Raw genomic sequence first — 26,087 nt, 5'->3', positions numbered from 1 at the left:
GTTCAAATACCTATTTGCAGCTGTATCACACAAATAAATCATTAAAATAATCAAACATTGTGATTTCTGGATTTTACTTTTTAAATTATCTCTCTCTCAGTGGACATGCATCCACGATGAAAATTTCAGATCCCTCCATGATTGCTAAGCGGGAGAACTTGCAATATAGCAGGGTGTTCAAATACTTATTTTCTTCACTATATTTGATTTTAGAATATGCGTTTGTTATGGCAGTCACAACTTGCGACAGGTTGAATTCAAAAGCAGGAACAAATCGTGGAAGGAATTTCTGGTCCTTTGCTAAAAACGTTTCAACAAGTCGTTGCTGTCCTGAAGCGTAGCTAGCTTAACACAAAGTGTACGATAAGAATATGAGTAACATAGGTCACTACTAACTGGCAGGAAAACCTACTAAAACTAAAAGTCTAATCCACAAACGGCTATAGATGTGAATAACAAAAAGTAATTGACACAAACAGGCAGCAACTAACAAGGAAGGAGTAACGCAGGGAATGTTACACCAAAGAGCGTAAAAAAATCCAACAAAAATAGAATCCAATACAGAAGCGAGACAGCAAATGACATTTGACACTAACACTGACTGATATAATAACTCTTGCTGTGATTGGCTGGGAGGCAAGTCATTTTCACGTCTGTTGAGACAAAGATGGGTCACGACAAGAAAGTCTCAGAGAACTGCCGGATGTAACATTTAGCATACGCGGCTAAATCATTTAGCGCCTTCGTGTCCGCATACTTTAAAACTAAATCACATGAATGTAAAACTAATTCAATCTACTTATATCATGTTTGTTAAAGCTCACGTTATGGCTCGAAAGTTTAATCAATGATTACCGGTCAGCTCACCGCATTGTCGCCATCTGACGTTAATGGAGCACTGGCAACCGAATGAAATTGCCGGCGTCCCCGTTGAGCTTTTCCCGGCCCGCATTAGCGCCAGCGACTTGAGGTTCTTGTCAGAGCAGGTTAGCCTCAGCTGCTAGCTGCGCAGCGGGATACCCTGAATCATTCACAGCCTACTGTTTCCCGTATTGATGCTTACATGCGTGAAGAAAAAGTTTTGGCAGATGTGTCGCAATTTTGGAGAAAGACACTGATTGAAACGTCAACAGATGGGATGCAAATCAGCTGGAACAGAAATTAGATAGAACATTAAAGAGATGGAGAAAACCGTTGGGAAAGAAAATTATGATACAGGAAAAGGTTCTGGAAAACCACATCCCTGCGCATCGGCGCTCCAGCCAAACCGTTCTCGTGCGGTCACACACTTCGCAACGGAAAATAGAGCAGAAGAAAACGTGCGTGTGAAACATTAAAAAGATCAACAAAAGGTAGAACAAAATCTTTTATGTTATGACACATCATACTGTTGGCATATGATGCAGCGGGGAACATGATTCAGCTGGTACAGGATTTAGGACCCGGACCCCCAGTGAGTCGTTCAAAAAGCTCCCGGACCCCCAACCTCAACTTTCGTCAATAATGTAGTGCTGGACACAGCTATGACGTTCTGGTACAAAGAATTACTCAATTTTAGTGGCTCACGCGCTCTTGCTTTTTATTTTTACGCAATAAATCAAAACGTGGTTCAACAATGGAAAGGGCGATTCTCACATCATGATTAGCTTCCAGACGATTTTGTTTTTTTGTCTTCACATTTCGGACCCCCTGGAAAGACCATTTTCAACCCCTGGGGGTCCACGGACTCCATTTTGACAACCACTGATTTAGGGCGAACCTCTTAAAACAGGGGTGGCCAGACTTTTTTTTACCCCAAGATCTACTTTTCAAGCAGCCAGCCTCTCGCGAGCTACCGACGACAGGAGGGGATGATGATGATGATGATGCTCCAAAACCGTTTTAAGGTTAATGTGATGTTGCCTCCTATATTTAAAATGCAGAATTAGCTTTCATCCTGGATCAGGCTGTGCCAAGGTGGAATTTTCAAATGACACACCATCTTATCCTGCACTTTCCACTTTGGCTTCAGACCAGACCTTTCCCACTTGGAAAAGAGAAAATCTCGTCCAGTTTAACCACTTTATTCACATACTCCGACAGTCATTGCATCTTAAAACAACAACATTTCTTTTTTTTAACTTTCTCCATTAATATCAAAAGTAACCATAAGCAGCACGTCTAGCTCGTCTTTGCTCTACGTTGCCCAGACTGTGTTGCTAACTAAAGCAGCGGTGCAGCAGCATTATAAAACAGATTGATGGGCTGTGTAAGTGCTGTAACATTTGTAATTATGAGTGTACGTCTTTAAGAGTGGGGGGGGGGGGATTAAAGGTAAACTAGGAAAAAGAGAGTGTGGCGGAGCAGCGGTCCTTGTTAGATAAAGTTCTGTGTGCTGCCTAAAAGAAACCAGTCGATCGTGATCGACGCATTGAGCAGCCCTGTCCTAAGAGGTCAAACTAGACACAGTTCGAATCCAAGACTGGTTTTATGCAATATATCCTGACGATGATGATGGCGGATCACAAAACTGGGGGAATACAACACAGGTGAAAGGGAATCTGATATGCGTGGACCAGAAATCTAGGGGAATATGATACAAAACTGTTCAGATGTCACACTAAAAATGGTGGAATATGACACAAATGTAATGCGACACTGTTACAAGACTGGTGGAAAATGACACGGGTTGTGATACCAAGCTAGTTGAATATTGACAAAGTTGGAATACGATATAGGTAAAAATAAAACAGGTAAAATACGACAGTGGGAAGACAAAACTTGGAATATGATGCAGGTGGAACATGACACAGGTGAACAAAAAAACCTGGTGGAACAATGTTGTTGGATTATGATAAATATGGTGGTTTATGATTTGGGTGGTGCAATGCCAAGTTGAATGTGACATGGGTGGAACATGTCACAGGAAAAAATGAAATATATGGTGAAAAATGACACGCGTCGCCCTGTGGTTTTTCAGCAATTGTTGATGTTTGATAATACAAAAATGCTTGCAATATCTCAACGTCATTATTTATGATGTAACAATTTCAATTTTTGGTCCGGATTTGGCAAACATCATAGAAGTGTGATACACGTGATTTGCCTTCGCGGGCCACAGAAAATCATGTGGCGGGCCGCATCTGGCCCCCGGGCCTTGAGTTTGACACCGGTGATATACAGTAATAGCTTGTTCGTCACGCGGTTTAGGTTCCCATCCACCCCCGCAATAGGTGAAATCCACAATGTATTAAAAAAAAAAAAAAAAAAGAATAGTTATGCAGGGCGGCACGGTGGGTCAGCTGGTAAAGCGTTGGCCTCACAGTTTGGAGGTTTGATCCCGGCCCCGCCTGCGCGGAGTTTGCATGTTTTCCCTGTGCCTGCGTGGGTTTTCTCCGGCCACTCCGGTTTTCTCCCACATCCCAAAAAACATGCAAAATTAATTGGACACTCTAAATGGCCCATAGGTGTGATTGTGAGTGCGGCTGTTTGTCTCTATGTGCCCTGCGATTGGCTGGCAACCAGTTCAGAGTGTACCCCGCATCCTGCCCGTTGACAGCTGGGATAGACTCCAGCACTTCCCGTGACCCTCGTGAGGATAAGCGGCAAAAGAAAACGGATCAGGGGTGTCAAACTCGCTTTTATCGCGGACCACATTGTAGTTACGATTTCCATCAGAGGGCCATTATGACTGAAACCAAGAAAATCTTGGATTAATTTAATCAATTTAATTGACGCATCATACATACACATTAAATTTATCAACTAGATTTGGAATCAGAAATCAAAAGTATTGGGTTTTTCAACTATTGTTGATGTTTGGTAACACACAAAATTGCTTGCAATATCTCAACGTCATCACTTATGATATAACAATTTTGGTCCAGATTTGACAAAAATCATGGAAGTTGATAGACATGATTTGTCTCAATGTGCCCTGCGATTGGCTGTCAACCAGTTGAGGGTGTACCCCGCCTCCTGCCCGTTGGCAGCTGGGATAGGCTCCAGCACTCCCTGCCACCCTCGTGAGGATAAGCGGCAAAGAAAATGGATGGATGGATGGATGGAAATGACACGCTGGAAGATGATACAGATGAAACAAAACGTGGTGGAATTGAACGTGGGTGGAAGTTGATAGAATTGGAATTAAATATGGACTCTGATATGGAACGGAAATCATTCATTTATGAATTTTCCCAAATCATTTGTCCTTGCTAGGGTGCAGGCGTGCTGAAGTCGATCCAAGGTGACTGTGGGCCATAGAGCCAATCGCAGGGCGTCGTACAAGGCAAGCTCGCAATGTGTCACACGCGGAACCCGTTACAGATGAAACAAATCATAGTGGAATATGACACAGGTGGAACATCGTGTAGATGGAATAAATCGTGGCAGGCGGAACATTATACGGGTGGCGCGCAGAACAGGTTGTCGTCAGCATCCTCCGAGGCAGCCGAAGTTTTTGCGGCTCGTACGCGGAAACAACTTTGGGACAAGGGAGAGCGGCCGGGGAGAATCCGTTTTGCCAGCTCTGTCGCAAAAGTCGCCGAGCGTGACTGATTGTTTGTCGGCGTCGGACAGACGAGCGCCTGTTCTTTTTTGGAACCTCTCCGCGCCGGCTTGTCCGAGTCTCAAAAAAGCCTCGGGCCAGAACTTCCCTTCCTGCCTTCCAGCCGCTAATCCCCTCCACGACAGACGGGAAGTTGGCGAATTGTTAACACGGCGCGCCGAGATTCATTTCCCGACCGAGTTCGTTTAGCGCTCCGAGAGCTGTTGAAGCGTCCCTGAACGCAACCTTCCCGAGACCGTTGTCATGACGCTGTGCCGTTATGGGACGTTGTCGTCTTCTTTGGCTTTTATTTAATTTAGTTTGTCCGCTCGACTGCGCGCCCGCCCGAAGGCGACGGGGCGGTGCGTTCGGGTCCCGGCTGACAGCGGGACCGCTTGAGCTCATTGGGGAGACGCGTCCCGACCAATCAGGGTGACGCTTACTGACGGGATGTCACTGCGTGCTTTGCATAATCAAATGCAATCTAAATCTAATCAAATATGAGCCTTTGGGCCTTTGGTGTTGCGATGACATGATGATTTTCTTTGAAAAATCATCCTCAGGCTCCACAATAATATTATCATATTTTTCGTTTATCTTTACTGAAGGCTGAATAGTTCGACGCAATATTTTGTTTATATTCGTGGACAACATATCCATACACAAGAATTGTAAATCAAAAACATCTAAACTATTTATACAAAATGTTTTCTTCACAACTGCTATCATTTAACAAAAAAAAAATAATCACTTTAACGTTAATCCTATTGACCCCCCCGCCCCCTATTTATTTTCTCAAAATATCTTCAGAGGTTTTCTGCACGTTTTGAATTTTTCTTTAATATATTTTTAAATGTTGCGTATTGTGAATAATTTTGAATCCCTGATCCTGTTTTTATAGATTGTCAGTGACCTATTAGTGTGTTCTATTCATTATCGTTTCACATAATATTAAGTAATTATTCAGCTGGGATTAAAAAAAAAAAACAAAGTCGGGAAAAAAAAATTACATTTTAGTATTTAAATTGTAAGAAAATAACTCAAATGAAGTTCAAATATTACAGTAAGCTTTGTCATTTTGCGTTTCATTTGTATCATATTAAAAAGACTTAAGCTTACTCTTTTTTATTTTTTTTACTCTTTAGTTTATTAATTGTTAGATTTCATTTTTGTTTTTATTGTATTGCGAGTCTCAAAAAGCATCAATTTAGTGATTTTGCGTTGCAGTTATCCCTTATTAATAACAACATACTTTTAGTAGAGACCAGAGCTCCATAATATGCTTTTAAATGTCTCTGTTTTTTAATTGTCAGTATTTATATTTATATTTAGTCACCAAAAGTTGCAGTTCAGTCATTTAACCAGTTAAGTGGCATTATTGTGTATTTCCAAAAAATGCTTTTCAGTGTTTTAATTCTTAGTGCTTAATTTATCCATCCATCCATTTTGTTTGCCGCTTATCCTCACGAGGGTCACGGGAAGTGCTGGAGCCTATCCCATCTGTCAACGGGCAGGAGGCGGGGTACACCCTGAACTGGTTGCCGGCCAATCGCAGGGCACACGGAGACAAACAGCCACACTCACAATCACACCTAGGGGCAATTTAGGGTCTCCAATTAATGTTGCATGTTTTTGGGATGTGGGAGGAGACCGGAGTGCCCGGAGAAAACCCACGCAGGCACGGGGAGAACATAGGCAAACTCCACACAGGCGGGTCTGGGATTGAACCCGGGACCTCAGAAGTGTGAGTCCAACACTTTACCTGCTCACCCTCCTTGCCGCCCTTAATTTATATTTGTGTAAATATATTTTTTCGAGTTCATTTTACCCCATTAATCACATTTTTGTTGCATTTTGATGAACGCAGGTTAAACAGACGATATTTTGACGTATATAAATAATAATACATTTTAAATCCCATCCCAATCCATTTTGGAGCGAGCGCAAGCGAGGATTGAAAGAGTGAAACAAGGCCGACTTGTTGCTTTTGATTACAGCAGCAGACTTTAACGATCTCGCTGGGACTATAAATGTCAGGAAAACACAATTAGCAAGATAACATGCACGCACTCACGCACACAACAGCACACTGGTTGTGTCACATTCGCTTAGCTGGCAAATCCGTGAAGTCGTGAAAACCTCCCATATCAAATCGATCTAAAAGTGGAACAACTTGAAGTTCAACCAAAATGTTGAGTTGGGGAAAAAAGGCCTCCAATGTCAAACATGTCTAGATCTGTGAGTGTTTGTTCTCCACGTGCCTCCCGTTTCCTCCCACATCCCCAAAACATGCATGCTAGGTTAATTGAACTCTAAAATGTCCATATTTTAGGTTCAAATGTGAGTGTGAATGTTTTGTTTTTTTTTGGCTGACAACCAGTTCAGGGTGTACCCCGCCTCCTGCCCGTCGACAGCTGGGATAGGCACCAGCACACCCCGCGACCCTCGTGAGGATAAGCGGCAAAGAAAATGCCTCCGCCTCTCGCCCAGAGTTAGCAGAGATGGGCGCCAGCGCACCCGCAACCCGAGTGATGACGTAGGATACGGAAAACTGGTCCCAATAGGTTCGGGTATCCTGAAGACCACCCTGATTGTTTACTCACCTGTTGGTAAAACAGCTCGTCGACGGTCTCGAGCTAAGACATTTCAACTTCACAACGCCGGTCTCCCGTCCGGCATTTCGTCTGGCTAATGCTTGTCCGTGTTTGCGCGCCAGGACTACCTTCGCATTTTTCGCCCTCCTTTTTCGACATTATCGCCCCCAAAGAAGAGAGCTGTGTCTTTTAGCAATGTTTCTGCAGCCAAAAGAAAATCCATAACCGCGGAAACAAAGTTCAAGATTACAGAACGGAGGGACACCAACACCACCGAGTCTTCAGTCGATCGACCATGGTGACAATTATTAAAGATAAAGCCCGTATTTTAGCGCATGTGAAGGGTTCCGTTCCATGTCGGAATGTTCACAAAACAAAGTTCTTTGATACTTCTCGAGGATTGAGGACCAGGTTCCTGCGCAATAGCTAAGCAGAGCCTCCCCTTCTTCTTCTTCTCCATCTACCTCTCAGCAGTCATGCTAAGTACATGATCTTGTTTCACTGTATTTGTTTTTTGTACAAAGTATTCAATGTAAATTCTGACTTTAATGGTGGAATCCAAGTTAAGTCGTTCCTGTAGGAATGGATCTCAGTCATAGACCGAGGACTCCCTGTAATTCGCTACCATGGATGTTTCTATTCGTGACCTCGAGTCCAACCATTTACTGCCACTGATGTATTTACAATACTTGTTGAGTAGGTTTTTCAACATGTCAGTGTGGAAGGGCGACTTGCCCACCTTGTTTGGGAAATTCCGGTTCTTTAACCACTGTAACTGTCACGACCCATCGGTACGGAGGAGGACCCAAATGCAGGACTCCGGAGACGCAAAGGTAGTTCAGGAAGTGTTTATTCAGTCCAAAGTCAAGGATCAGGCAGTCAGTCCAGTGGGGCAGCGGTAATCACGACGTCGGGCGTAGAGAGCTGGTCCGCGGGCAGGCAGGGGTCGGAACACGGAAGATCAATCAGAGAAGGCAGGAGTATCAAAGACCTCATGCTTACGGGGTCAGTCGCAGGACAGGCGGAGTTCGGTACACCAGGGTTGACGATCAGGAGTACGGGAGTGCAGGAACGGGGCATGAGTTGCGACGATCTGGCCAAGCCAGACCGTCCACAGGGTTCTATATATAGACCGGTGTAATCAGCCTCGATGAGGAGCAGGTGTGCGCCTCCTAATCAAGTTGTTGGAGCCACTCTAGTACGTCAATTAAAAATTTTTTGAGGGTCATTGACTTTTTGGACAATTCTGCAAAAAAGATAGAGTCCGCTAGCAGTTAGAACAGTTTAACTGACTAATAGGCCAGTTTAAAGTGACTATCTTACGGCCACGGTACCCTGAGAACGCTCGATCTCGTCAGATCTCGGAAGCTAACCGGGTTTGGCCCTGGTTAGTACTTGGAGGGGAGACCGCTTGGGAATACCAAGGTGCTGTAAGCTTCGCTCCCCGGCTAAAACGCAGAAGGGTCGCGTCAGGAAGGGCATCCGGTGTAAAACTGTGCCACACAAATATGCGTTTGTCTGAGATGACACGCTGTGGAAACCCCTAACGGGACAAGCCGGAAGGAAAAGAAGAAGAAGAATTTAAAGTGACTAGTAGACAATGGTGACTGTGCAAATGTTGCAGATACTCCTCAGTTGACTCTAAAACAGCATGTATGCAGTATTTACGGTATAAAGAAACAATGTATCTTTGTAGAAAATGAATGTCTTGACAAAACGAGGATGCAGTCCGTGGCGTGAATGGCGAAAGCCATGTAAATAAAAGCCACTGACATTGAACTGGAGCCAGCTGGTGAGTCAGCGCAGCTCGCAGTACGTTTCTGAGTCGTATATCTGTCGATGAATCATAATTTTGCCATCAAAATCCCTTTCTCAGCCTTGTTTCTGTCGTGTCTTGTGAGTTTTTCACAAAAAACAAAAATATTAGCTTGTTTCCGTGCCATGGTGGGCAGCGGGTGTTTGGGTTCATACTGTAGGGGCACCTGTTACTAAATGCTAGTGTTGCACTATTTACTTGCTCTGTCGTTACTTGCTTGTCTATATAGTTCTTGCCCACCGTTATCGTGTATGCTTACCGTTTCTTGTCGCCTGCTGCTTTGGTTAGCAGTAATTACCGTAATTCCCGGCCTACAAGCCGCAACTTTTTTCACAGCCGCCGCGCTAGTTAGCGTTAGCGCCGCTGCGTTAGCATTAGTGCCGCCACACTAGCGTTAAACTCTTTCTGTGTACCCATGCTTATCACCAGGTGCGCTCTGTAGGCCGGGAATTATGGTATATTTGTTCCTTGGTTTAGTGTTTTTTTTCTTTGGGTTTGTTTTTCACGGGGACTCCTTTGACTAGCCATAGTTTTTCTGCTGGATCAATTCACTTCTCTAACTGCAGCGACCTTTTGTTCATTTATTTTTTCGCACTATACTTTAAAACAGCCGGCAGCCACTTACCGTATCTTCCTTCCATCCATTTTCTTAGCTGCTTATCCTCACGAAAGTCGCAGGAGTGCTGAAGCCTATCCCAGCTGTCAACGGGCAGGAGGCGGGGTACACCCTGAACTGGTTGCCGGCCAATCGCAGGGCACATCAAGACAAACAGCCGCACTCACAATCTCACCTTGGGGCAATTTAGAGTGTCCAGTTAATCCATCTATCTGTTTTTTTTTGTCGCTTATCCTCACGAGGGTCACAGAAATGCTGGTACCTATCATAGATGTCAACGTGATGGAGGCAGGGTACACCCTGAACTGGTCGCCAGCCAATCACAGGGCACAGAGACAAATAGCCGCACTCACAATCACACCTAGGGGCAATTTAGAGTGTGCAATTAATCCATCCATCCATTTTCTTTGCCGCTTATCCTCACGAGGGTCACGGGGAGTGCTGGCGCCGTTACCAGCTCTCGACGGGCAGGAGCCGGGGTACACCCTGAACTGGTTGCCAGGCAATCGCAGGGCACATAAAGACAGACAACAGTTGCACTCACAATCACACCTAGGGGCAATTTAGAGTGTCTGATTAATGTCGCGTGTTTTGGGGATGTGGGAGGAAACCGGAGCGCCCAGAGAAAACGTGAAAAACATTAAAACATGTAAACTTCACACAAGTGGGTCCAGGATTGAACCCAAGACCATAGAACTGTGAGGCCAATACTTTCCAGTTGACCCACCCGTGCCGCCTTTACCATAACATGAAAACCCTAATTCAAAACCTAAAACCTTTGCTTGAAACCCTACTTTCAAACCCAATCAACTCGTCAAAAAAAATGTTTTTCAAACGCATCCGTCATAAAATGCCCAAATGAGGTGTACCTAATGAAGTGTACAGGGCACATGTTTTGGCTGGCGAGCGGGAGGGTGGCGGTGCTCTCCCGTCCCCCTCGTGCGAGACATTAAAATGTCATTATGTTAAAAAATGCAAATATTTAATAGACATGCAGTGGCGGCAGTAATGACATTACACAATGTGACATCATTCCCCGCAATGAATATGAAAGATGATTTGCCGCCGTGTAACGCGTGTAATGTTTTCGTCAATATTTCCTCTCGCTCACGGTGTTTTCCACGCTTAACATCGATTGGACTCGATCGATGGGCAGTGTGCGAGCCGATAATCGGCAAATATTGTATATCATTGTGCCGACGACAGAAATAGAGGAAGTGTGGGGGGGGGAGAAATGATTTAATAAAGTGTTATTGAAGCTGAAGCTTGTTGACGTCGGTAGTGTTTTGGTGCCCTCATTACGTCAATGCTGTTTGCGCGTTAGTGTTAGCAGCCACCCGCATGAAGAACTACTTCCTGGTGGGGATGAGGCCACGCCCACCGGCTACTTGATTGACAGCCGGTGAAATCCATATTGTTGAAACTGGAAATATCATTGTGAAACTATACTTCCCATTAAACATTAGTAGGCTTGAAATCGAACTTTCAGACCACTTGGAACTCATCTTTTCTTCAGACCCCGGTTTGAAACGCCAATCCCGGATATCAGTCGACATGCCAAGATTATGCTGCATTTGGGAATGCTGGGAAATGGGAAAAAAAATTCTACTTGAAGCTTAAACATAAACATGAATAACATCCATCGGAACATTATATTTGCTTTTCCAAATGTCACGAACCTCCGGTACGAGGGCGGACCCAATTGCAGGACTTCGAGGCAGAGGCATAATGTTCAATGCGGTTTATTCCAGAAGATGGGTCACGCACGGTGTAGCAGTCCGACAACGCAGAGGTACAGAAACGCTAGGGCAAGGCGGGATCCAGAAGACATGCAGCAAGGGTTTGAAGACTATGGGGCAAACTAACAACTCAACAGGGCACAGAATCACTGTGACTGGGGTTACTCTAATTTACGCGACGGCGCGGAGAGTCCCACGGGCAGTGAATGCAACTCACTAACACAAAGCAATGAACTGGCAATAACTCCAACTTAAATGCCCTTCTAATGACAGTCCCAATGTAAAACAGCTGGGAATATCTATATTTTAAATGTTCCTCCTAAGATCTGAAAGTATTTTTGTTTATAAATAAATAACTTCAAACAAGTTTAATCCAGATTCATTCCAGATCAATGTAATATAGAAAATCCTAGTTTACTCACATTGTTAATACATTTTTGAAATGCTTGCTTGTCAGTTTTCTTTGCAATCATATCATTTGAGTGTCAAAACACGCGTGATCTGGATCAAATCCAGATCTCGCATCTGTTCAAGATCAAACTTCACCTGCTCCTCAGTTTTTCCACCCTCGATACCGCCGAGCATCACGGGAGCATCTGCGGGTGTTATTGACAGCCCGGCATGGACATAAAGAAAAGGGTGCGGGTTTTGGGTTCGTCAGTCTTGCCTGAACGTGGCACGAGAACACAGGCCGGCCCACTCATTAATATGGATCAGCACCAGGCGTCTCTTTGTGGACAGCGGCGGTGCAGCAGTCCGTCGCAGACGTGCCGGGGTCATTAATAAACATCCTCAGCTGGTCAGCCACCAGCACAAATACTTTTATTTCCCGTCCAGATGTCTTTGGAACTGATGGCTTAACTTTTTTTTACAAGTTCTTGCCATCATTTTCAACTTTTGCCTTTTTTTATGTCCCACCAGGTGTGTTTGAAAGCGAAAAAGAAATCAGCCAATGACTTGTACCTAATTACGGTGATGCCTCGGTTCTCGACCACAATCCGTTCCAGAAAACGGTTCGAGAAGTGATTTGTTCAAAAACCGAATTGATTTTTTGGGGGGGGGCATTTGAATAGATAAGAACAAAACATGTCATGGGTGGGTTAACTGCTTGCGCCGCGTACTATGTTATTTCCGGTTTTTTTTGGAGGGGGGCGTTCGAATTGACAATCACAAAACACGTCGTGGGTCGGTTAGCTGCTTGCACCGCCCCGCATTATGTTATTTCCGTTTTTTTTTTGGGGGGGGGCGTTCGAATTGACAATCACAAAACACGTCGTGGGTCGGTTAGCTGCTTGCACCGCCCCGCATTATGTTATTTCCGTTTTTTTTTGGGGGGGGGCGTTCGAATTGACAATCACAAAACACGTCGTGGGTCGGTTAGCTGCTTGCACCGCCCCGCATTATGTTATTTCCGTTTTTTTTTGGGGGGGGGGGGCGTTCGAATTGACAATCACAAAACACGTCGTGGGTCGGTTAGCTGCTTGCACCGCCCCGCATTATGTTATTTCCGTTTTTTTTTTTGGGGGGGGGCGTTCGAATTGACAATCACAAAACACGTCGTGGGTCGGTTAGCTGCTTGCACCACCCCGCATTATGTTATTTACGTTTTTTTTTTGGGGGGGGGCGTTCGAATTGACAATAACAGTACACGTCGTGGGTCGGTTAGCTGCTTGCACCGCCCCGCGTTATGTTATTTACGGGGTTTTTCGGCGGCATGGGAATTCACAACAAAGTGCGTCGTGGGTCAGCTGGTCTGGCCGCGCGCAATACTTTATTTACTGGTTTTGTTCGGGGGCGTTCGAGTACCGATTTTCGTTTGAAAACAGAAGGGAAAAAAATCTCAAAATTTTCGTTCGAAAACCGAGGCTTTACTGTGAGTCACTCTCCAGATTATGCAGTGATCTGATTGACTCCTTCACCTGTTATGAATATATTTGTTCGAACATAAAAACCCACTAAAATTAGCAGTTTAATGTGACAGTTTTAGGTGGTGCGAACACGAGCCCACTTGTGTGTGTCTTTGTGTGTTTTTGTGTATGGCTGGATGCGTGTCTTTTTGTGCGAGGCTTTAATTGTGTTTGAGTTACTGTGTGTGTGTGTGTCTGTTTATTTTTTGTCAGTGTCTGAGCACGTGTGCATACAATATGTTTGTACGTTTTCTCTTTGATATTTCACGTGAGTGTTTGGGCGAGCGTATGCGTGCGTAACAGTGAATCCATTCGACGGTCGTAATATCCCAGCAGTCAAGAGAAACAAAAAAATCCATGACATCGATTAAGAGAGCGAGCGAGCACTCCCGTCTGCAGCTGTCACTCAATTTGATTGATGGACCTGTCGGCCAGTGGATTTCAGGTGCGGAGGGGGGGGGACGGGGGCGGGCAAGCTCATTGATTGGCTGTCGGGGGACATGAGCAAGACTCTCCATCTTGTGTCGTTAGCGCTCGCGTTTAAGACTCGACGGGAATCGTCCCGCTACTTTTGCGTTTCAAACTTTTAATGAATGGTTATACTTGCATACTTTCATACATGTCATTAGTGCTAAACTTATTAATATGATCAATTTTTTTCAACATTTAAAGATCAATTCATGCAACTATTTATGAACTAAATTCAGTAGAAGAAGAAAATCTCCGCATTCAAAATGAACCCAAAGTATCAACATGCAAGAACTGGTGGAAATCAACATTTTAATGTTTTTTTTTTCATTAATTTGGACTATTTTCATTATTTTTATTTGCTTTCATTTTTATTATTTTTTTTATTATTTATTTTCTCATTTACTCAAAGCAGAGTTCCCCGTATTGGCAGCCATTTTAGAGCATTTTGACTAATCTTTCATGACCCCAATTTTGCGTCCTGCAACAATATAAGCGTCGAACCTCCCCAAAACAAATTTAGCTTTTTTTTTCCCCGCGCTTCGCCAACCAGCAAGATGGGTTGGCTTCATCCCCCAAAAATGATTTCTTTGCGAAAAGCGGCAAAAACGGGCTTTGTATGTAAACGCAACATGTCGAGCAGAATAGCGACTTTGATGGTGGTATTTTTTTTTTCCTTTTGTGACACCTCAAATATTAAAACTACAAAAAACGTGACCTTTTATTGAAAAATAATTCTTTATTCACAGATATACAACCATGAAAAGCAGAAACATTTTTTTTTGTGTGTCCCTCTTAATCAACAGGATGAGCCTCATCTACACTTAATCTGTGTCAACATGAAATCATAAGTAATGTAATAGCGCCCACCATCTACAGGGACCCACCTGTGGTCCATTGACGGATTGACGAAAATATAAGTCATTGGCAGTAAGCGTTAGGATTCTATCCGACGTTAAATGCAGTGAATGGGTTAAGATCGACTCGGGCCGCAGCAAATGACGATGGAACACTTCAGTCAGTGATGATCGAAAACACTGGAAATAGCGTCAAAGTGTTTGTAGACGGAAAGACCTCAGTGGAGATGGAAAGTCTAAGAATGATCAAAACCTGATCAAGTTAGACAGTTTCAGAAATATTTAAAGGAAAATTTCGGTCGTTTGGAGTAACAATGTACCAATAGGTCGTGTAATATGTGGTGTACTGTAGTATCGGTTCATCGGGAAGACGGAGGAATACTTCCATACAGATTTGAACCTGTGGCTGTAAATAATGTTAAATATTCGGATGACTGTGTTTTATTGGCACCTTGTAGATTTAGTTTTTCCCCACTTTGCGCAGATAATATCCAGTATTCTTGTATACTCTGTGTTGCAGCTCTGTGTGTAATCAAGTAGTAGATGTTCGAAGGTTTAGAATGACCTTCAAATCTATCCTACTTTCTGTTCGCCTTTCTATGGTGTTTTGCATTATATGTCAGAAATAATTTCAGTAAGCAAGAAAGCAAATTTATTTGTACGCGAGGTAACTCAATGTACTTTTCATGATTAAAAGCATTTGAATACAAAGAAGTTAAACATTTACAACAGGGAAAAAAAAACAAGATAAATTAAAGATCAAAATGACAACAAAATATGTATATATAAATATGAAAAACAAATATAGACTTAAAAAGAGCGTTGAGTGTAACAAATATAATTAAAAAGTGGAAGCATGAGAAAAGAGTTTTCAACCTGGATTTAAAAATATTCACACTTGGGGCTAACCTCACCTCTGTTGCCAACTATAATAATATATAATAATAATAACAATAATAATAATAATAATAGTGAAATTCTGCTTCACTATGTTTGCCTCGGACTCTGTGCTCCACTATTTGACCCGAGTCTGTCGATCTCAGAGCTCTACTGGGTTTGTATCCCCGAACCATTCCTTTCATGTATTCACGAGCTTATGCATTAAGCGATTATAGACCGGTAGCAGAACTTTAAAAATGTATTCTAAAGCTGTCTGGAAGCCGGTACAAGGACTTTAGGATTGGAGTTATAGGCTATGAGCTTTTTGTTCTGGTCGGAATTCGAGTTGCAGCATTTTGAAGGAACTGGAGCTCCAGTCAGAAGACCATTACAATAGTCAAGTATACTTGAGGTATAAGCATGGATGAGGTTTTCCTGGTCTGCTTGACATACAAGTCTTCACTCTCGATATGTTCTTTAGATGTAGACGGACGGGTCTTGATATTATAGAAATGATACGGCTTTGTTGAACTTCCATCCATCCATTTTTAATACCACTTTTTCTCATTTTGGGTTGCGGGTGTGCTGGAGTCTTCCCAGCTGACCTCTGGTAAACGGAAGCACATGCAAACTCCACAAGAAGGATGAGACTGAGGAAGCCTGGATTTGAACCCTCGGCCTCTCAACTATGAGGCATATTTACTAACCACTTCAGTCCCAATGAGAGCCAGCCTTTTCCCTTCCTTAAAGTGATATTACCTTAAATTATAGTCTCCCATTTCTCGTGATAGAGTGACACAGGTGCTAATAAATACTGTACAATTCAAGTCGTGCCTCGGTTATGTTATTTCGGGGTTTTGTTTGGGGCGTTTGATTACGGATCTTTGTTCGAAAACCGAAGCAAAAAAATGGCTAAATTTTTGTTCGAAAACCGATTTGTTCGAAAAACGAGACGTTCGAAAACCGAATCAACCGCCGCACGAGTTATGTTATTTCCGAGTTTTTTTCGGGGGTTCGTTCCAATTGACAATAACAAAACGCGTCGTGGGTGGGTCAGCTCGTAGGGCCGCGCGCGTTCCGTTCTGTCCAGGTTTTGTTAGAGGTGTTCAAGTACTGATTTTCGTTCGACAACCAAAGCAAAAATATTTCAAAATTTCCGTTCGAAAAACGAGACTTTCGAAAACCGAATCAACCGCCGCGCGAGTTATGTTATTTCCGGGGGGTTTTTCGGGGGTTCGTTTCTAATTGACAATAACAAAGTGGGTGAGTCAGCTGGTCTGGCTGCGCGTGTTCTGTTATTTCCGGGATTTTTTTCAGCGGGTGGGAATTCACAACAAAGCGCATTGTGGGTCAGCTTATCTGCGCACGCGTTCTGTTATTTCCGGGTTTTTCGGCGAGGTGGGAATTCCCAACAGAGCGTGTCGTGGGAACAGCTGGTCTGGCTGCACCCATTTTGTTATTTCCGGGTTTTGTTAGGGTCTTTCAAGTACCGATTTTCGTTTGAAAATTAAAGCAGAAAAATCTCGAAATTTTCGTTCAAAAACCGAGTCGTGCGAAAACCAAATCAACCGCCGCGCGAGTTATGTTATTTCCGGGTTTTTTGGGGGGGTTCGTTCCAATTGACAATGACAAAACGCGTCGTGGGTGGGTCAGCTGGTCTGACCGCACACTTTCTGTTATGTCCGTGTTTTGTTAGGGGTGTTGGAGTACCGATTTTCGTTCGAAAACCAAAGCAAAAAAATCTCAAAATTTTCGTTCGAAAACCGAGGTACGCCTGTACTTTGAAAAGGTTTGACTTGTTTAAAGCATGCGGCATCTTGGGCAGGTCTGGAACGTATCCCCTACGATAGACGGGGGTTCCGTTGGAATTTCCATGACAGTTTTTTTTTGTTGTTTTTTTTGTTTTTGAAAGAACGGGCAAGCTAATTGCACTAGCGACCGGTTGTGGGAATGTCCGAAAAATGAACGTCGTCCTAAACAAGAGGCCCCTCGCGTGTCGTATTCCGCGCTAATTAGACGACAGCAGGGGCAATTTAGCAAACGAGGCGATGGCGATTGTAATTTGAGCGTACGGGTGAGCATTCCCGCCGCAGATGTTCCGCCGCGCACATCTTCTGCAAGCCGCCTCCTCCCTCCCAGCATGCTGCAGCTTAGCCACTGCTGTGCTAATTGGCGTCGCTCTTCACTTCCCCTGTGCGGTGTCACAAAAGATTTGCCCTTTCAGTTCTGACTCCCAGCAGGTTACGGCCGATTCCAGACAAAAAAACAACATTTGGAGCGATAATCTTAAGATAACATAATAATAGGTTTCTAAAAAAAAAAAAAAAATTAAAAATCTTTGTTGTATCTTCGTCTTTATTTTCAGAGTGATCTCACATCAAGTTCTCGGCTCGTTCACGCTGCCTTTGAGTGGCATAATTGGCATTTATACGCTTGCACCGTGTCGAGTTGATACGTCCACGCTTATGGTGCTAAATTTAGCGAGGTCTTTTGGTCTTGGTGGAAAGAAAATTAAATTGAATAACTCGGGTCAATAGACTTTTAAAAAAGGGTCAACACATACAGAATTTCTGCCTTGACGCTCCGCCGAACCACCCCCCCTCCCTCAAAAAAAAAAAAAAAAAAGGAAAAACAAGTTTGGCCTGGAATCTGAACTCAATGTGTGTTGGGCCATTGATAAACTTTGCCAAAAACAGCAGACTACGTGATTTTTAAGACATGTATAGATGTTGTTGTAGCCAGGCGATGGCATTGTTCAGTCGACTTCTAGTTCCAGCAAGGCAGCCACTTCCTATGGGTGTTTCTACAGGTCCAATTCGGTCCACGTAGTGGAAGGTGCTGCGCAGTTGAAGATGTGCTGCGTGTCGTGAGGGCACTGTCCGCATTTCCGGCAGAGATTGACGATAGTATTGTCAACTCGTGCCATGTAGTCATTGAGCATGCGGCTTCGTCCGGAGCGGAGTTGCGATAGTTTGGATCTTGTAGCCCGCGGAAGATCGATTTCGGTTTTGTCCACCTCAGGGGTGGGGTCGCCACCAAGGGTGACTACCGGTTTGTAGCCGGTCGCCGCGTCTTCAACCGCTTCGATGGAGCCCACGTAGCCCGTCTCGGTAGGGTTGTTCGTCGAACACCGTGTCGGTGGGGGATGTCTTTATTTACGGACGTTACGGCGAAGTAAGCACGGTTGAGGTGGTTTGTTTGACGGTTCTCACGGCGATGGGCTCAGCGCGGCAGAACCGTCCCAGGCCAACCCGGCCCGGCCAACGATCGTCGAACCATCCAAGCAACTGGTCAGACATTTTTTGCCTTATGGAGCGGCCTCACCCGGCCGGGCTGCTCCTTATGATCCTTCTAATGGCCGGCGATATCCACCCGAGTCCAGGGCCATGGACCCGGCCTGGTTTGCCACCGCCCTGTCATCAGGGCCCACACCTCCATTCGATGCATTTCCTGCGACGAATGGCTCTACCTCAAATGTTCGAACTTAAAATCTACCAGGGACCACTCGGATGACTTCCAAGGTCCAACCCACCACCGGCTGCAGCCACACCAGTCCACCTCCATCGCACCCCTGCCTTGCTTCGATGCTGATCCAACTCAACTGCAACGGCATCTCCAACAAACCCCACAACATCGTTGGTTTTGCCCAAAATCACAACGTCGCCCTGCGGGAAACGAAGCTATCGGACCGATCGAAACTGGCTCGATGCGATGACTTTACCGTCGGACGTCGAGATCGCCCACGAGATGGCGAAGGCGGCCACGCTTTTCTCGTTCACGTATGTACAGATAACGTGTACCAGTGAGCTGAATGTAAGTTAGCATTTTTTTTCCGCTATCGCTTGAATCCCGTCACTTTTATACTCAATATTAATTTTTTTCCTTTTACATTACGATCTTGACTGTTTACATTTATTTTTTTTGTACTTTTCCTCTTCTTTACTTACAGTACCAACTATTCTGCTTTAATTTTTACTATTTTTCATGCACCCATTTTTAGTTTCTCCGTTTTTTTTTTCCTTTTTACAGTTTACTTTTTACATTTTTGGTGACTACTTTCTACTTCCTATCACGCCGCTTTCCACCAATTGCCATCGTTAAGATGGGTATGCGAACGTTACGAAGGAATCATCTGCCACGTTCGCAAAGGTTGATTGAGGCCTGCGTCATTGAGCGGCGAATCTCGTCCGGAAATCTTTTTCCCCCTCCAGATTGCGCCACGGCTTCTTTTGCCGATGTCCTCATCTTTGCATCGGAGTGGCACTTTGTCATACCGACGATTTGATTCTTTTAGCGGCTGTCGGGACCTCGTCGGCGATCGCACGCTGCGCGGCGTTATTGTGCGAAACCATTAGATGTGAAAGACGTGAATTCCTTTTGAGCTTCTCTCAAAGATGGCTTTCATTCCTTTTTTTTTTTTTTTGTTCCTTCTTTAGAAAGACACCGGAGTCAATGTGACTGCTGCCGTGTTGCAATGTCAGCTCAGGTAATATGCGAGAGGCAAAAAAAAAAAAAAAAGAAAAGTCGACTTTTATACACGAGACGTGTGATATGAGCTCGTCATTTTATCACCACAAATATTTCGCGTCTGTTGGTTCTTCCTCAAAAATCTAAAATCTTCTTTTCTCAGCTTTTTCTCCTAAAAGGACATACATATTATTTACTTAATATGAATATCTCCTGAAGACAAAAAAAATCTCCCAATACATTAAAAAAAAATCCTCATTCTCTTCTGAAAATCCAAAATTTTCTGATAGTCCAAAATAAAAAAAAAACATCAAAAATCATTTTCCTGTTTTTACATTTTTTTTTTAAAAGTTTTTTCTTCTGGAAGTCGAAAATCTTAATTTAAAAAACAAGACACCGGAGTCAATGTGACTGCTTGCGTGTTGCAATGTCAGCTCAGGTAATATGCGAGAGGCAAAAAAATAATAATAATAGTCGACATTTATACACGAGACGTGTGATACGAGCTCCTCATTTAATCACCGCAAATATTTCGCGTCTGTTGTTTCTTCCTCGAAAATCCAAATTCCCTTTACTTAGTATAAAATAGTGTTTTCTTCTAAAAAGGACATACTTTTTATTTACGTAATGTAAATATCTCCTGAAGATAAAAAAAAAAAAAAAAATCTCCCACGATAAAAGAAAAAATCCTCAGCCTCTTCTGAAAATCCAAAATTTTCTGGTAGTCCAAAAATAAAAAATACATAAATAAAAATCATTTTCCTGTTCTTACATTTTTAAAAAAGTCTTTTCTTCTGGAAGTCGAAAACATTAATTTACAAAACAATCAGCTAATATTAGTCACTTTGAGTTTGGGAGGAAAAAAAAAAGATTGTTGATGTTTGCTGACAATGACATCCAAACAAACATCAAAAGGAAAAAATCTATCCCAAAAAATAAACAGTGTCACGAACCTCCGGTACGGGGGCGGACTCAAATGCAGGACTTCGAGGCAGAGGCATAATGTTCAATGGGGTTTATTCCGGAAACCGGGTATTTTGTATTATTACCGGGTGTTGCAGTCCGACAAGGAATCAATAAATGAGCAAATGAAGTTCTAATGAAATATTTACTGATGAATGAGTCTGATATTTTGGTGAACGGTGGCAACTGTCACAAAGGTTCGGTGTGGGAGCAGACCCAAATGCAGGACTTTGAGGGACAAGCATAATGTTCTTCTTTTCCTTTCGGCTTGTCCCGTTTGGGGTTTTTTGGCACAGTTTTACGCCAGATGCCCTTCCTGATACAACCCCTCTGTCACCGCCCACACCAGTGGCCTGGCCACGCCCCTCCCTTCAGTGGCCAAGCCTTGCTCATGACAGTCGAATTTTGCCGCAATTAAACAAATGCTACAGGACAAGACCGCCTCTTAAAATGTTTTTTTTGTCATTTTTTTTCATGTGTTTGGATTTTGCAAGTCTGCAGGTTACCACTGTCTATGAATATATTTAAAAAAGAAACCTTCGATGAGAACTTTGAAGCACCCGTCGCACCCCGTCGGTGAAAAGTTGTCATTAGCAGGAAGTGTCGGCGCAAATATTTATGCCTTCCTTTTTCAACGTCGTTCCTCCCCCTTCGTTCGTTACGGGTCGCCACCATCTGCGGAATGAACGCCGCAAGGCGGATGCTCATTAAGTGAGAAGTCAGCTCGTGTCTGCGAATCGGCGGCATGGCGAAGAAGAAGAAGGCGGGAAGACTTGTCTCGTTATCCCGCTAACGACCGTCACGACCCCCTCAATTTCGCCCCCCCCCCGCTTTGCCCCGGCCCACCGCTGGCAACTTTTGACGTGGACACGGCCACACAGGACTTTCACGGACTCAGATCATGAAGCAGTTACTGTCGAGCAAATGTTCGAGGATCGGAGAGTATCGTGGGAAGTGGAGTTTGCCACTTCCACTTATATATACATACACACACAATTTTCTCGAGTTATTTACATTTTACAGAAGTGGCTTGCGATACAATTAACCTGATTTATGAGTTTTGGGAGATTCTAGTCTTGGTTCTGCTGATTTTTGTGCTTTCACTGGTGAGCACAAATTGTAGATGTGAGCCCCGTATAGTGCCACTGACATTTGCCGAGCCGCTTATCCTCACAAGGTTCACGGGAGTGCTGGAGCCTATCCCGGCTCTCTTCGGGCAGGAGGCAGGATACACCCTGAGCTAGTTGCTGTCATGAGCAAAGCCGGCCCACTCTCAAGGGGGGGCGTGGCCTGGCCACTGCTCTGGTGCCACCTCTCTCACTCGTCACCCCTGTTGCGCATTTGGCACTTTAATTGACCACGTATTTAAGTTTTGGAGTTATGTCACTGGCGTTGCAAGTTCGTTGCCTTGTGTCAGTGTGTTGCATTCACAGCCAGTTGGATTCTCCACCACCGAGAGTTAGTGTAGTGTTGAGCTATCCTCGTCACAGCGATTCTGTGCCCTTTGGTTAATCACGTCCTGTTATGCTCATTAGTTTGGCCCACAGTCATCGGACCTTGCTTAACGTCTTTTGGATCCTGCCTAGCCTAGCGTATATGTACCTCTGCCTTGTTTTGGACTGCTTTTTTTGGGGGGGACCTGTTTTCAAAATAAAACCACACCTAACATCATGCCCTCGTTTTGGAGTCCTGCATTTGGGTCCGCCCCCGCACCGTTAGTTTGTGATAAATTGCCAGCCAATCGCAGCCATCCAATTTATACAAGGTGTAAGTTCCCAAATTGTCTTGAAAAAACTAAGACATTTAAAGTAAAATTTGAAGAGTATGTATAAAAAGTAACCAGTGAAGAGTAGATAATAGTGATTTATAATAGATTACCCAAGACTGGAAGCAATTGCTGTGTTCTTTATGCTCTAATTTTGAAGTGCCAGAAAAACAACAACCAGAAAAAAATAAAAATAAAAAATACAAGCCTGACATAAAAAGAAAAGGACAAAAGTCAAGAGCGCTCTAAAATTGAAAGTGTCTCATCACATTGTTATAACAAGTGCTCTCAAGATAAATGTGTTAAGTGCTGCGTATGCTTATACATATAGAACATTTTCACACAAAAGCGCCATTTAAAGTTAACTAGTATATTAACGGAAGAGAAGTACTTGAGTAAAGATGCCGCGTCTGATGTCATACGAGACGAGAACCGAGGAATTCACTTCACGGTCGCGTCACGCGCAACTTTCGGGGCGCAGTCACGCGCGAATCGAAGCCGACGCCGAGTCAAAATGGAGTCAGTTGAACTTCATCTTGACCCCGCGCTCGGTGCTCCGAGCTTACAATTAAAATCACGACAAACACGCACACACACTCCACTTGGCTGTGAAGGATTACGGTGCTGTGGTCGTAATTAGTCGTGCCATAATGAACATTTGGCCCCGTGGACAAGAATAATTAAACAACACTTTATGGCGATCGGCCTGAATTAAAAGAAAATTATATATTACGCGCTGTGCACCTACAACACACATTGGCCTTTGTTCACAAGTTACTCGAATCTAAAGAACAAGATGACAGTACAGGCGGGATAATAAATGACCATCTATTTTCCATGTCGCTTATCCTCACAAGGGTCGTAGGAGTGCTCGAGCCTATCCCAGTTATCATCAGGCAGGAGGCGAGGTACACCCTGAGCTGGTTGCCGGCCAATCACAGGCCGCGTAGAGACGGACAACAGTCGCACTCACAATCACACCTTGGAGCAATTTAGAGTTTCCAATGTCAAAAAAAGAATCAAACTGAATAAACAGGTCTAAAAAAAAATAAAAGCAAATATACTTAAAAGTTAAATACAACGGAACTGTACTGGACAAATCATCGACATAATGTATTTACGTTGCATATACATTCACACTCTGTGATATTGTGAATCAAAACAAAGGTATCAGATAATGTAACGGGTACACTATTGTAGGGGGCGTGGCCACGTCACCGCTCACAAGTGTTTCACATTGGGATTGTAATTAGGTGTGTATTTAAGTTGGAGTTTTTGTCACTGGCATTGGCCAGTTCGTTGTTGTTAGTGAGTTGCATTCGCTGACAGTAGGAATCTCCACCACTGAAGATCGTGTCGTTTTGAGCTACCCTCGTCACAGCGTTGCTGTGCCACCACAGTTTAGTCCTGTCCTAGTTTACGTCCGAGAATGTTTCCTAGTTTCTCTCCTAGTCATCAGACCTCGCTTCACGTTTTCAGATCCCGCCTAGCCTCGCGTTTCTGTACCTCTGCCTTCTCGGACTGCTTACACTGTGTATGACCTCAACTTTCAATCAAACTACGCCTAACATCATGCCCTCGTCCGGGAGTCCTGCATTTGGGTCCAGCCCCGCTCCAGTGGTTCCTAATAGACAAATTGAAGAGTATTTTGTTGTGATTTAAGTCAGGTGCAGAGGTCCTTGGGAAATATCAGTTTTCAAACTATTTGCAGTTCACGAAGTTCAAAATATACTTTCACACATTGTAAAAATGGCAATCAGTGTTTTTAACACTTTCATTACAGTCAAATAATTGAAGTTGACGTGATTATTATGATTATTTCCAACTTTTAGCAGTCCATTATGTCCAAGAGATGAAAAGCCAATCTTGGGCCGGCAGGAGGCTTTCTCGGGAATTAGGAAGAAAATTATTACGTTTCATCTCAGGTTTAAGTATTATTTTTTATGCTCACGGTAAAGGTGTCGCTACGTTAGCCTCGGTCATTAGCGGCTGAAGCAAGGTGAGGAACATTCCGGTGCTTCTTTTTTTTTTTTTTTTTTGTGAGTAAGTGGCTTATCTTTTCTCATTAAGCTGGGATTTCCGCGCAGCCGGCAGACCCTTCTCGGCGTAATTACACATTCCGCATTTTTCATCTGGCGGCGGTGGTGGAATGATGAGATGGTTGGAACGTTTGCACAAAGCTTTCGTTTCGCGTGCACAAAAGCGCGCCCGAAGGCCTTATTGGCCGCCACGCACAGAATGTCAATGCGGCCGGTTAATGAATAAATAAACACGCAATAAGGTTCAGCGAATATTAAAAAAAAAAACATTCCTGATATTATCGGTGTTAAAATTGACCTTAAAAAAAAAAAACCAGTCCCTTAATATTAATTTTCATTTTTAAATCAAGTAAAATGATTCCTTCATTATCATGATCAATATCTTGAGTTCTTGTAAAGTGACATACCGTAATTTCTGGGCTATAAACCGCGACTTCTTTCACGCTTTGAACTCTACGGTTTATGTGGTGATGCGGCTAAATTGTGCATTTTTGTCTAACGGCCGCAAGGGGGCACTGGAGTGGAAAAGGTAAGAGTGAGACCGGTGGAATATATGTGTCGAGGAAGTGACTTTTACCAGTTCAGCCGTTTTAGCGCTGAGCTACCGTGTTACTGCCGTGTCTCAGTGATTTTTACCAATATGTTTTTTCTGGACCTAGCGTTAGCGCGGAGGCACTAGCGTTAAAGGTCAAGTGTCATCCCGATAAACATTAAAAAATAGATATTGAAATGAAAAATACATATAACGTTATTCACTTCATTGTCTATACGAAAAAATAAATATGAGCGGAGAGCGTGTCATCCATGCGCAAAGTTGCGGAAGGGTCATTCGACATCCAAGTGGTCGCCATATTGGCTGCATCTACTGCCCGTGATGTCACCCCGGACATTTGCCATTGAAAACATGCAGAGGCCCCCTACTGTGGGAGATGAATACATCCCTTCTGACACTCTCTCAACCGAGTGAAGTTACCGGGGCAATATTACCCTATTGTTTCGAGCCATATTAGACGATATGCGGATCACAGCCAAACCACCTGCCCGCCCGATCCACCTCCGCGCGGCGGTGATTAAAAACCACACCGCGGCCAAACCGCCTCCCCGTCCGATCCACTTCCACGATGGAGATGAGCCACTGCGGCCCAGCGCCGCGACGAGCCACCCCAGCCGACAAAGCCGGCGGCCGGCTCGGTCTTGTCGACAAGGCCGGTGGCGATCCACAAGAGCTGCGGAGGCCGTCCTTCAGCCTTCCGATGCGCACATTGACACATTTAGCACCCTTGATTTACGGATTACGCTCCCCCAACTATTGCTTTTGTTAGTAGCTGTATATACACCTACCTGTCATTTGAAACCCACGAAGCTCTCGTCCTTTGCACCTGTGCAACCCATTTTTCATGACAAACCGGATATTTTGGAAAAATATGAAGAACGAATCCATCCTCCCGAGTG

At 44.0% G+C, this 26,087-nt stretch overlaps 1 protein-coding gene and 1 pseudogene across 2 annotated transcripts in view; both read left to right on the top strand.

The window, feature by feature from the left end:
• LOC133508374 (protocadherin-1-like) overlaps positions 1 to 26,087 on the top strand; it is a 176,172-nt gene that overhangs the window by 99,973 nt on the left and 50,112 nt on the right. The gene's annotated exons all lie outside the window — the stretch shown is intronic.
• LOC133509284 (5S ribosomal RNA) lies at positions 8,437 to 8,556 on the top strand (annotated as a pseudogene).

The sequence above is a fragment of the Syngnathoides biaculeatus genome, chromosome 11 (assembly GCF_019802595.1).
Source record: "Syngnathoides biaculeatus isolate LvHL_M chromosome 11, ASM1980259v1, whole genome shotgun sequence".
NCBI classification, from domain to species: domain Eukaryota; kingdom Metazoa; phylum Chordata; class Actinopteri; order Syngnathiformes; family Syngnathidae; genus Syngnathoides; species Syngnathoides biaculeatus.
The sequence above is the reverse complement of the archived record's forward strand: the minus strand, read 5'-3'. Positions and strand labels throughout refer to the sequence as shown.